The sequence below is a fragment of the Hemicordylus capensis genome, chromosome 4, assembly GCF_027244095.1.
Source record: "Hemicordylus capensis ecotype Gifberg chromosome 4, rHemCap1.1.pri, whole genome shotgun sequence".
NCBI classification, from domain to species: Eukaryota; Metazoa; Chordata; class Lepidosauria; order Squamata; family Cordylidae; genus Hemicordylus; species Hemicordylus capensis.
Window position 1 is genome coordinate 262,264,072 of NC_069660.1, and position 13,377 is coordinate 262,277,448.

The window sequence follows — 13,377 nt, forward strand, 5'->3', positions numbered from 1 at the left end:
GCTCAAGCCAGATCAGCTCAATGTCAAGCCAGCTCGATGGAAGCCAGTTTGCACATCCCTACTTTCTCCCCTGAGAAAAAGACCCCATTTTATCCAAAAGGGCTTAGAAAATGTGAATTAATTATGAAGCAAGCTTGAAGGTGCTTATTCTTCATAGTATTTAATCATATGCATAAAACATAATGTTGGTATAGAGTAATATGGATAGATGAATACACACAAAAGCAATTCACATCATCAGAATTCATCTGCAAACATCTGAAACCCTCCAAAACCTATCCTAGGTACTCCCTATTTTGTCAGTATCAGCATACCCACATGTCTCACTGGTGTTTATCTGGTAATATAAATTGTGGGTGTGATCCAAAAGACTGAAAGTGCATAGTAAACAAATTATCTTCTGGGGAATGGCAAAAATCTACATATACCCTTCATGAGTGCAGTCTATTATCCGTTGCTCAAAATACAGGAGGCAGCCTTCATTGTTGTAAAAAAATGGACATATCTTAGAATGTATTTTTATTTATTTGGTTTTCAAAGGGTTACTTCATCCCATACTTTTGGTTGGAATGCAGATTGAACAAAATAAATAAAACCAATCTTAAGACCAATCAGTACAATACTGAGCAGTTGTAGAAAGGAGAAACAGGGTTGTGCTATTTATGCCAATATTATGTTTCACTGACTGCCTGGCATTGTGCTACAGGTACAGTAGTTTTCACTTCCAGAAACTGGGAATACTTCCAGAGGAATGCATCTGGATAACATTTGCCTGTTACCTTCCCTAGAAAAGAATTAGTCACCAAGGGCCCTATTCATAAAAAGTAATTGAGGCTATTTCCACACGAATATAGGATCTTTATAAGGAAAAAATGTGGTGTGCGCTTTTCTTTCCCTCTTTTACAAAAAGAATGCTATTTTGTGATTAATGGAATCTTTTCCTCTACTTGTAAGTAGACACCTCACTACTAAAAACTAGATAAAGGGGGTCTGCAACTATTTGGAAATTTAAATATAAATATTTACATTTAGCTCAGAATTTTATACATGATCTGGCTTTCAAAATGGATGATGTTTATGTTACATGACTACCAAATGTAGAGATATGTTTACAATATTACAGAATAACACTTTTAAAAATGAATTGGATTGGATTTTCAAAGTACACAGTTTCCTATTAATCTGTTGGAACTGGCCAGGATAACACTTTTTACTGTTTCACTTCACAAAACCCTAATTCCAAATACCAGTGAACTAATCTAATGACGTAATATAGCTTTAATCAGTCCATAAGGTTGATAAATTGACTTGATTGGAATCCCATCATTAGCATTTGGATTTCAGTAAAAACTTTAGTCGCCACCAAGCATGCATAAGATTTATGGCAGAGTCAGTTCATGATTTTATTTTGGTTGAATGCTTCTCTTAATGTCCTGCAATATACACTAGACCTTGCCTACTGTTCAATTTGCACAGTGACAAAGGGGTTTAACATATACTATAAGTTCAGATCATTACACTTCATGTGAGATACTGTATATAATGAAAATATGTTGTTTTACTAGAGGGAGATGAAAGAGTTTTATTGGATTGGTTTAAAGCAGTTACAATTACAGCTACAGAACCCTGCTTGCATAAGCATAGCTTGATGGATACAGTTCTATTCACAGTTTAAGCAGGAAAATGTTAAAAGCTGTTCGGATGTGTGCCATTTGGGATACTCTGGATAGTTACATGGGCTACTTTGTTTTGAAAGTGGAAACTAAAGTTGAATTCCATGTTTCCTTCCGCTAGATTTATCTTATTGATAAAATGAAGATGATAAGAGAAAGATGAATGTCAAAAAATACACCATTTACTGTAACCTATTGCAAACATTTAGATGATTTAATTTATCTAGAAATAATCTCCAAAAAAACTCCCCCCCCCATCTGCTCCAGTAAACCTGCAGTGACATGGGAGATGCTTGGAGGGAAGGAAAAGAGGGAATGGTTTTCCTTTGTAGTCGTAACTGTATAATCCAAACACTCATGATTCCCAAGGTTTGGGTCAGGGTCTTATGATACTTTGATGGCACCATTCCTACACTGCAGATATTTGCAATGGCTGTGCCCCTTAATGTCTATTGTTCTGCAGAAGATGTGCTTCAGGTGAACCATCCATGGTGCAGCTTCAGTAGCAGTGTCTCTCTCTCCCTAGCAATGTTATGGGGCATAGTACAGTTGAGGCCCACATCCTCAAACTTCAATGGTCATCATTCAGTACTCTGATATACTGAACTAAGTCCTATGGAATTATATTGTTAATGTCTAAGACACCATCTAAATGGCCAAACTTGATTATGATTGTTCTAGGAAAGAGTACATTTCAAGGGTACCAATCCTCGGCTGAAAGCAGTAAGGACATTATGTGGGCATAGTGGCAAGTTGTTGTACAGATTAGCTTAAATGTCCTGCAGCATAATGTGTGCACTGCAGACCTACCCACATCACTGTGGGGTTCTAAATCATCCAGCAGTGCTACTGCACAAGAGAGCAGTACTGGCACTACTGACTTGTACTATTGTGCACTACCAACATTATTACCAATGGCAGCAGTGTGCAATACGTGATCACGCAAGAATCAGCATTAAGCTGCAAGACATGTAAGCCAGTGCCATCTCTCAGTTTCCCAAATCCCAAAAGGCCATCCAATTATTGTTCAGGGTTTTGTTAGCATGTGTACAACTGAACATTTTATTTACAGCTTAGCATGTTGCTGGGGTAGTTATGAAGTAGCAGTTTATTCACATGCACCAGTGCAACAGCATTCATGTTATAATCTGCCGGCATCTGCCAGATGAGAGGGAAGCTGCTATCTTGGGTCCTTGTAATCCATTTTACAAGAATTACTTAGGCATTGTATTATTGCTTAGTGAGGTTTTAAGCAATTTAGGGACCATCAAACTACCGTTTTCCTAAATTAGGATAGTTTGGTTTAATACTCTAGGAGGAATCTTAGGAGGCAGAGAGACCATGAGCCCTGGTGGCTTGGATAGGACAAGAAGGAGAGTAAAAAGGGACAATTGTTTGGTAAGAGTGGAACAGTATTTAAGCAGCCTAACTTAGGTTTAATTAAACACCTACTGTTGAGAGGTGATAGTATTCCTTTACTTGAGAAATAGTGCATTTTATTGAAAGAATGTGGTATTTACCTGAATCCAAGTTTCCCCCCAAGTTTTTTAAAATTAGAAATCAGGAGAATTCAGAGTTCTGTTCCTTTTGAATAAATGCAGGTATAGGGGTATGCAATTTAATTCAAAGTTGATTAGATTCAGGTTGAATTGGGGGGAATTTGCAGATTTGACCTCAAATCAAATCACTCTCAAAATAGAGGCCCTGATTATGGGGTCAAAGCGAATCATCCCCAATTTGTCCCAAATCAATTTGTGGGATTTGAATGTGATTTGGAGGCCCATTTTGCTGGAAAAATTGGGCTCAAAATGGTGCTTTTCTTCCAGGAGAGCTGGTCTCGGAGGACTGGTCTCTGAGGGCAGATGCGCTAAGCCCGGAGTGGAGAGCTGGTCTACCTGCCAACCCCAGTTGGTAGATCAGATTGCCCCAGAAAAACAGGAGAGCTGATCTACCAATTGGGATTGACGGGTAGACCAGCCCTCCACTCTGGACTTGGCATGTCACGTCAGCCTGCCCCGGGATGACTGCTCTGAGGCTGGCAGGTGTGCCAAACCCTACCGAGGTGGCTGCACATGCCTTGACCATTTTATAATTCCCTCCCCACCACCTTCAGTTCCTTTCCCCACCCTGCCACCCCATTCTGCACAAAAGCTGAGCCTCAAGGAACATGTGCATGTGGGTGAATGCACACTGGGAGTCTTGGCCTTTTGTTGCCCCCTCCCTCTCTGCTCAATGGCCTCATGCATGTGCTGAGGGGGGATTTTTTGTGGGGGACTTTGAGCCCTCAGTGCCCATCTTTGTCCTGCCACCACCATCATATTGAAGCAGCTGCTGCCACTGCCACCACCCTCCTCTCAGCCTCCTTCTCCCACCTCGGGTCACACTCCACACACCACGCAGATGTTGTCTCTCCCTGACATAGTGGCCATCCCCACAGCCATCATCACTGCCGCTGCAAGACCAAACTGCCCAGCCTGAATGGTAGCCTTAACCCCAGGGCCATGGGAGGAGCCCAAACCACAGCAGTAGCATCCTCCAGCAGTGGCAAGGAAGCCCCCCCCCATAGGAAGCAGCACTAGGGGCCAGAGGACAAGCAAAGGACCACCACAATCTTCTGTCTTTGAGGGTGTCTATAACAATTATCAAATGCTGCACTTCCTGACAACAGTTGTGGGCTCCATGTATGACGTGAAGGTGAAAAGTGGAAGCACCTAAGAATGGATTTTTAAAACCCTTGAACTGACTGTGGATGCTGTGCATAAGAAGGTGCCTGACCAATCAGTGGGGCCCAGAAAGGAGCATATTGTAGACACTGTGGTCTTCAAGCCTTCTGATGTCATGCTGGTGTACTTCCATAACGTTGATTTCAACTGTGCCACCAAAGATGAGTTCACAGATTCTGTGATTGCCATGAATTCCAAGGTGAATAGCAAGTACATGGAAAAGGTGCTATAATGCTGGTAAGGGAGAGATAGCAAAGGTGATGATTATGACTTGGACTCTGACATGTTGGGACTGAAATGAGATGTCCAAGTTCAATGAAGAAAACTATGAGGTTAAGACCACTTATGACAGCATTTTCTCTTCTTACATGGTACCTCTTGAAAAGGATAAGCAAGAGGAATTCTGGCAGCAGGAAGCCAGTGCTGCCCAGCTGCTCGGGAGATAGAATCAAGCCCATAGTATCAGCTGCATATCACCATGGAGGATGATGATAGGCACACAGAAGAGGAAGAGCATAGCTCTGTATAAAGACAGGTGTCAGGGAGGGGCAGCCCCAGCCTGGCATCCAGAGGGGGAAAGTACAGCCCACGTCCCCAGCATGCCAGAGAAGGCTCACGAGGAGGTGTTTGCTGCTGCAGCTCCTGTGGTGGGAGACCAGGCATGGGCTCTTTACCACCCCTGGGAAATGCGCATCATCCAGATAGCAACACTGACTCCTTTCCAGAGCAATGAGGCATCAATGGAGGTCCATCCAGAATGTCTCCAAAATCTCAGCAACTCCTTCGAATGACCAAAAACATGTCTCCCCCCTCCAGCTGCCCCATGGAAGTCTCTGCTGCATCATGTACAGTGGACCATTTTCATGTTCAGCATTCTCCAAAGTCTGCCTCAGCTGTGCCAGTCTCTTCCCAGGATGCCCCAGTGGGATCAGCTGTTCCTGGTGGTCTTGTGTCACACTCTGAATCAAGGCGTGCCATGGAGTCCAGTGCTTCCCCAACCCAACCTTTGCCTAAGCTCCCAGCATCTGCCCCTATAGCTGCTGTAAAGGTTAAAGAGGTGCTTAGCTATGCCACCAAAGAACCTAGCAGGACCTTGGAGGTGACCTCAGACCTAGTTAAGCAAGCCAGCAAAGGACTCCAAAATGAACCGAAGAGGAATCAGCTGGAGGAGATGCACAAGTTTGGAGCTTAATTCAAGCTGCAGCCCAGTTCCTCCCCAGAGGCTGCACTAAACCCTTTCTGTGAACAAGTCAACAAGTACACCCACATCACCATGACCACACACCCATGCTACACTCTCTATCCCAGTGATCACACCAGGGCAAAGTGGCATCTCCCACAGGTCTGAGATGGGATTTGGACAGCTTTGGAAACTAATATAGATGAGAAGGGGTGCAAAGCTAAACTGTTCCCTTCTTGTGACAGTAAATCCAGTGTGGACATAGAAACAAATCAGGATTAGGTGATGCCCAGTAGAATGGCATGCCCAGTAAAGTCACATTAACTAAGTTAGGGATGCCAGGTATTCACAAAGCAGAAGTACTCACAAAGCAGGTACTCACAAAGCAGTCCATGAGTGGACTATGGTCAATGATAGCACAGTACAACTAACTGGAGCTGCAGGTAGTACTCACATCTACCTCTCTCAGAAAAGGGAACAGCTCACTAATCAGGTACAGTTTTAATAAACTGATTATGCCCAAGTGCTGTCCATTCAAGTATCCCTAGCATTTCAGTGGGAGCTTAATATTATTCTAAAATAGGACAGCAACATTCCCATGGCCAATTTACTTTAAGTTTTGTCAAAGGATGACTATATACAATTGTTGCTCATATCAGTGAGCTGAATCCATTATAAAATCCCCTTTTGTTTTCCCTCTCAAATGAAAGTTGCAAATATCCTCTGGTGCACAATACAGTTTTAGGATCCAGTCTTTGATTCAATTTTGATTTGATTCATATAGCACCTGTATTGTACGAAATAGTTTATTCAGCTGCCACAACTGTGGCATGCTTGTACCGGTATAGTCTTCCCAGTCATTTACTGATGAGTGACACTTGTGTGATTCAGATGGGTCCAAATGGTCCATGGGATGTTTTAAGAAGGTTCCCCCAGACACCTGCCAGATCATGTTCCATTTTTGTCACAAGTACTGCTGAAAAAGCAGTTGCGCAGGAATTGCTATGATGCAAAATGTAATGCTATTCTGCCAGTGAGAGGCCACTAGTACCTGATCCTATGTACTATTGTGTTGCTACAGTGGGTCTTAGAACCAGGCCATTAGTGGTAAAACTTCGGCAATATTAAAGTTTCTTAACACTTGAAGCATTTGGAAAAGAGCTTACTGAGCACTGAAGAGTTTTAAGAATAAATTGTGAGTTCCCTGATGTAAATGAATTCTAGTAAACATTTCACATTATCCTGTTGACTAGCAGAGCTCTGTAGAATCTTAAGCTTTTGAGGACTTAGGGCTTAGGGTGAAAGATTACTATTTGCAGAAAAATCCTTGGTCCTCAGCTCTGAATTTGCCTTTTTGAGAGCATGGAGTCTTCAGGCTGGAAGGCATATTTAGTGATCATTTTCTAACATTATAGAGACCTCAGAAAACCAGAAATAAATGGACCATTCTTGGGGCAATTAGATTAGCTTGAGCTCTTTCTACATGCAATTGGAGATGATCTAATTGGCCTGTGCCAGTAAGTAAGTTACACTGAGTGTCTGAATATAATGCATGTATGTTTACAACAATAAATACATTAGATGTAGACTTATTTCTTCATCTTGCCATTAACATTGCTTTCCAATGTGAAGTTGCATAGGATTTAGTGGACATGCAGCAGTTTAGTCTTGTGGCTAATCCTTTGCATTGATTTCACCTTAAACATCAACTCTTTACGAGCCTCTTTCTTTTCACAGTGCAGTAGAATTTTCCTTGTTTTCCGTATGTGTATAGCACGTATGTGTAATTTTTCTATAAATATGCATGGCTTTGATCCATACTTGCATGAGTAGAGCTTGCACAAAGTATCTTCCCTACACCTACAGAAGTCTCTAATTTCACTGAAAATCTGCTCCTGGGGGAAAGGCTCTTGGAAACAGCATAGGATGTGATTTGGGGGGTCTATAGTAAAATGGGGGATCTCCAGAGGCACCACCCATAAGTGGAGCTCATTCCATTTACACAGGTGTGGCTCCAACCCTATCTTTGTTAGTTCCATCACCCTTGTTGATGATAAATGAGTGGTTATGCATACAGATGAGTTTCAGCATAAAACTCATTCCCATTGTGCTCTGCTTACAGTTCCCCCTCACATCTTTCATGAGATTCCACAGCCTTCCTTTTCTCAAACTTATCAAGGTGAGGAGGTAGTAGAGAAAATTCACATTGTGATTGAGTCTCTGTTGGGCCTTGGACAGCAAATGCTCACTGTAGCATCTAGGACCTAATGAAGGTCCTACCTCAGAATTGTATCATGTGTGCAGAAAAAAATTCTGATTAAGATTAGGACTCTGGATACAGTCCTAAAATGCTAATTGGATCCAAGAGCCCCTGGTGGCGCAGTGGTAAAACTACCACCCTGTAACCAGAAGGTTACAAGTTTGATCCTGACCAGGGGCTCAAGGTTGACTCAGCCTTCCATCCTTCCGAGGTCGGTAAAATGAGTACCCAGAATGTTGGGGGGCAATATGCTAAATCATTGTAAACCACTTAGAGAGCTTCCAGCTATAGAGCGGTATATAAATGTAAGTGCTATTGCTATTGCTATTGCTATTGCTATGTGTTGGATGTCAAAAAGGTGATGTGTGGCACCCCACTTTTTATTTTCATCCCATCACTAATGGAATTTGTTTATTTGTTTGCTTATTTATTTATTTATTTAACACATTTGTATACAGGTGAAACTCGGAAAATTAGAATATCATGCAAAAGTCCATTAATTTCAGTAATGCAAATTAAAAGGTGAAACTGATATATGAGACAGACGCATTACATGCAAAGCGAGATAAGTCAAGCCTTAATTTGTTATAATTGTGATGATCATGGCGTACAGCTCATGAAAACCCCAAATCCACAATCTCAGAAAATTAGAATATTACATGGAACCAATAAGACAAGGATTGAAGAATAGAACAATATCGGACCTCTGAAAAGTATACAGTGTACTGTGCTTGATTGGCCAGCAAACTCGCCTGACCTGACCCCATAGAGAATCTATGGGGCATTGCCAAGAGAAGGATGAGAGACATGAGACCAAACAATGCAGAATTGCTGAAGGCCACTAATGAAGCATCCTGGTCTTCCATAATACCTCATCAGTGCCACAGGCTGATAGCATCCATGCCACGCCGCATTGAAGCAGTAATTGCTGCAAAAGGGGCCCAAACCAAGTACTGAATAAATATGCATGCTTATACTGTTCAGAGGTCCGATATTATTCTATTCTTCAATCCTTGTCTTCTTGGTTCCATGTAATATTCTAATTTTCTGAGATTGTGGATTTGGGGTTTTCATGAGCTGTATGCCATGATCATCACAATTATAACAAATTAAGGCTTGACTTATCTCGCTTTGCATGTAATACGTCTGTCTCATATATCAGTTTCACCTTTTAATTTGCATTACTGAAATTAACGGACTTTTGCACGATATTCTAATTTTCCGAGTTTCACCTGTACTTCCCAAAACACAAGTCTCTGGGCTGTTTACAACAAATAATATTTACAACAACTGTAGTTGTGTGAATGTCATGGACCGAGTGTCTGTGACATCTGTAACGTTTAATGTCACCCTCCCTGCTACAGATATACTATTTTGTGACTTTCTTTTTTTTTTACCACTCCCACAGGAATTTTATCCCTTTAAAATAAAAGTGAGTAAACACTAGCAAGGCTTCCTTTTCCCCCTGTAGCAAAGCTCATCTATTTGGAGAACCCAATTAATTTTTACTCATTTTATTTCATTCTATTAAACTCCCTGCTCCAGTACTGGACCATGACACTGTGGCTCTGATTGCTTTTCTAAAAGAGTGAACAAAAAATATAATTATCACCCTGAATCAAGACTATTCTTCTGCCACCCATTATGTGTAGACGACTTTGAACTAGGGCTTTAGGGCTCTTCACACAGCAGCTAGACAACAGGTACAACCTGCTATTCTCAGTCTTAATAATTCTTCAGAGTAATCATTTGTTTATTAAACTGCACTTATTTACAGTGAATAAAGAGCCTGTGCTCTAACCACATTTTTGCACCTTTGAATGGCTTACAGTAATAAGAGCATGGATTATATTAGCTGCATTCTGCCCATTTAAAATAATTCCATTTAATTCAGTGAGTGTTGTGTGTGTGTTTTTAAGAACATCCTATTCATCCTAATGACAGAGATCACTGTACTCATCTTCGGCAACATAAGAGGTGCCATGCCTCCCTGACCTGAAGGAAATTGCTTACTCATTGTAAATAATTATAGATCCAGTACCACCTTCCAAAGACTGTGTGCTGCTAGCACTGTCTCCTACTGCTGCAGTTTCTATGTGAGTGAGGCTTTATCGGAGCAGATTAAACTGCAGCTTGAAGTGCCATCATGTTTCCAACAGAAAATGAAGCAATTTCACAGTATGAAAGTGGTGAAGTGTTTCAGAAAACAAGCAATACTACCATCATTACTTTGTGGGATTCCAGTAAATGGAAGCATTCGCTGTTGCCATCACATCTGCATTGTTTTTGCATTAGTATATCTAGGCAGTTAAAAAGATGTGCTCAATGGTGCTCCTTTGGTATTAAGGAGGCCAACGTTTTGCCATTTCAGCCGTTGCATATTTATATGCCATCTGCAACAACAGAGGACATACACATTGGATCATTGTAAAGCATGACAAAAATACAAGGAAACTCAAGATCAGCCACTAGGAGGAACTCAATTTTGGAGTTGCAGAAATTGCAGGCACCATCTACTAGAAGGAGATATGTCATCTCAGTTGTCTAGCCAATTCCAAGGTATGTAGGTGTTTTAATTGGGGAAATGTGCAGTTGGTTGCAATGTACCTGGTAAAGAAGGTCACCTGGTACAAAAAAAGTACATTTTGCAGTTCTATGTTATTTTATATCCCATACGGTCCATTCTAAACTTCAGTGGTGTGGTGCATGTGAGTAGCAAATGTAAACCATCCTAGTATTGAGAACTTTGACATTTTTAGGCAAAAATGTTGCATTTACCATTTTATGGATCCTACTTAGTGCATTGGAATGTTAGATAAGCAAAAACAAAGTAGTCATATGAAAGTGTAAGATGTTAAGAGCAAATAAATGTTTTACTCCTACTGGACTCTCTTCTATTCCCTACAAATGAAAGATTCAGGCTAATGTAATACTTAGACAAATATCTGTATATTTACTAATATACAGATATTTGTTATTGGGTGTACTTAGTGAGCAAGAGTTTATGCATAGTCCAGTTTGTGGTAAGTAGTATAAGAATGTTCTAGGTGTCAAAAACCATGTGCTTTTGTTCACAAACAAAACCACATGGCTTTTGGATGACATCACCATAAGCATGTGCTTGCTGATGTGACTGGGACTTCCGGGGCCTATGTCATCGGAAATGGTCAGAGGTAGGTCTATGTCACCAGAAATGGTAAGAACTAGGCCAATGCCCTGAACGTGCTGCCCCCACTGCCTCACACTTCCAACCCCACCCCAGAATATGCTCAGGCATGCCCTTAAGGTGGACACGGGACCCCTCTATGCACATGCCCCACCACCCTGGACCAGTAGGAAGAGATTTCAAAGCCCAGAAATGCCTCAAGCCATAGGTGTGATTATTTATTTATTTTATTTACCATATTTCTATACTGCCCAAAACATGCATCTCTGGGTGGTTTACAATTAAAATCATGTAAACATTAAAATCAATTAAAGAAATAAAATCATGTAAACATTAAAATCAGATAAAACCCAACATTAAAAGTATCAAAACTATAAATCTAATGAAAGGCCTGAGTGAATAAATATGTCTTCCATGCCTTTTAAAAGGTTGCCAGAAATGGGGAGGCTCTTATTTCAACAGGGAGCGCATTCAAAAAGTCCAGGGGAAGCAACAGAGAAGGTCCATCCTTAAGTTTCCACCAACGAGCTGGCAGCAACCGCAGATGAACCTCTCCAGATGATCTGATGGGGCTCATGGTGAAGAAGATGTTGAGGCTATTCACACAATGGGGCAAAATCGGGCTAGCAGAGGCTAGCCCAATTTCGGCTCATCGTGTAAACCACCGGGCTCGGCTGCGAGCCCCGTGGTTCCTAGGCAGGTAACCCGCCTAACTACCCCAGCCCTAAAACCAGGTTTGCGGAGTGAGCGCTCTGCAAACCTGGTTTTAAAGATCGTGAGTAGCCGCGGGGCAGCTCTGTGGTGCGGTTACTTAAGAGTAGACCTCCGGAGAGGAGGTGAAAAGCCGCCTCCCAGCTCTGGGGGTCTCCCCAGAGACCCGGGGGTCTCTGCAAACCTGGTTTTAAAGATCGTGAGTAGCCGCAGGGCAGCTCTGTGGTGCGATGACTCATGAGTAGACCTCCGGAGAGGAGGTGAAAAGCCGCCTCCCAACTCCGGGGGTCTCCCCGCTCGTGCAGGGTATACTGGAGCTTTAGGGGGTGAGGCGGCCCCTGAGCTCCCCAACCCCTGCCAGCTCCATCATGGAGCCGGCAATCGTGTGGGCAGCCAATCCGGCTGCCCAAGGCTCCTGCTGTGCTCATGTGCAGGGAGAGCGGGCTTAGCCCGCTCTCCCCACTCACCCTTCCAAACCGGGTCTCACTGATCATGAGATCCGGCTCATTCTCTTACCCAGGGCCTAAGTTGTTTAGGGCTTTATAGGTAATTACCAGAACCTTGTATTTTGCCTGGAAACTTATCGGCAGCCAGTGTAGCTCATTCAACACAGGAGAAATATGGTCTCTCCAAGATCACCCAGAGACCAACCTGGCTGCCACATTCTGGACCAACTGCAGTTTCCGGACTACATACAAAGGCAGCTCCACATAGAGTGCATTGCAGTAGTCCAACCTGGAGGTTACCAGCATATGTACCATCGCTCTTGGATCGTTCATCTCAAGAAACAGACACAGCTGATGCATCAGCCAGAGCTGATAGAAAGAACCTCTGGCCACCACCTCAACCTGGGACACCAGGGAGAGGTTCGGATCCAGAAGCACCCCTAGACTGCATACCTGATCCTGCTGGGGGAGCGTGACCCCATCCAGAACTGGCAGATCAAAATCATCCCTGCCCAACACAATAAGTGTTGGGCAGGAACTGAGTACCCAGAATGTTGGGGGCAATATGCTAAAAATCATTGTAAACCGCTTAGAGAGCTCCAGCTATAGAGCGGTATATAAATGTAAGTGCTATTGCTATTGCTAAGTACCTCATTCTTATCTGGATTCAGCCTCAGTTTGTTATGCCTCATCCAGCCCATCACTGCCTCCAGGCAGGCACTAGGGAGATTATGCCTTCTCCTGATGATGTTGACATGGAGAAATAGATTTGGGTGTCATAATGGAGCTTTGGCCATTTTGTGTAACTTTATTGACTGGAACAGGGTCAAGTGACACTTTGAAGTACAGGCCCTGTAGCAGAGTGCTTAGAGGAAGCCATTGTACAGTTCTGCAGAGACCATGGAGGACTCTAGGACACTGCTGCTGCTTGTGGGCCTATCTTTCCCACCAATACCCCTTAACCTTAAGCCTGTGAAAGGCAGGGCTTTGTATATCACACCAAAGAGCCTTTCTTTCCCTCCAGCAGGTCTGAAAATTCACCAGATGTGTTTTTACCATGAGCCAGGTTCTAGACCCAGAAATAACCTTCCCAGAGAACCAATATGATGAACGAGAAAGCAATTGTGGGTGCTGTAACACCAACCCTGTTTCTGCTAGGGAAACAGAAGCTGGAGAACCTCTTGCTACTGCCCAAAGAAACAGAAATGTGAGTTCATC

At 42.7% G+C, this 13,377-nt stretch overlaps 1 pseudogene; it reads left to right on the top strand.

The window, feature by feature from the left end:
- Positions 1-3,693: 3,693 nt before the first annotated feature.
- LOC128323225 (ataxin-2-like protein) lies at positions 3,694-5,744 on the top strand (annotated as a pseudogene).
- The last annotated feature ends 7,633 nt before the right edge of the window (positions 5,745-13,377 follow it).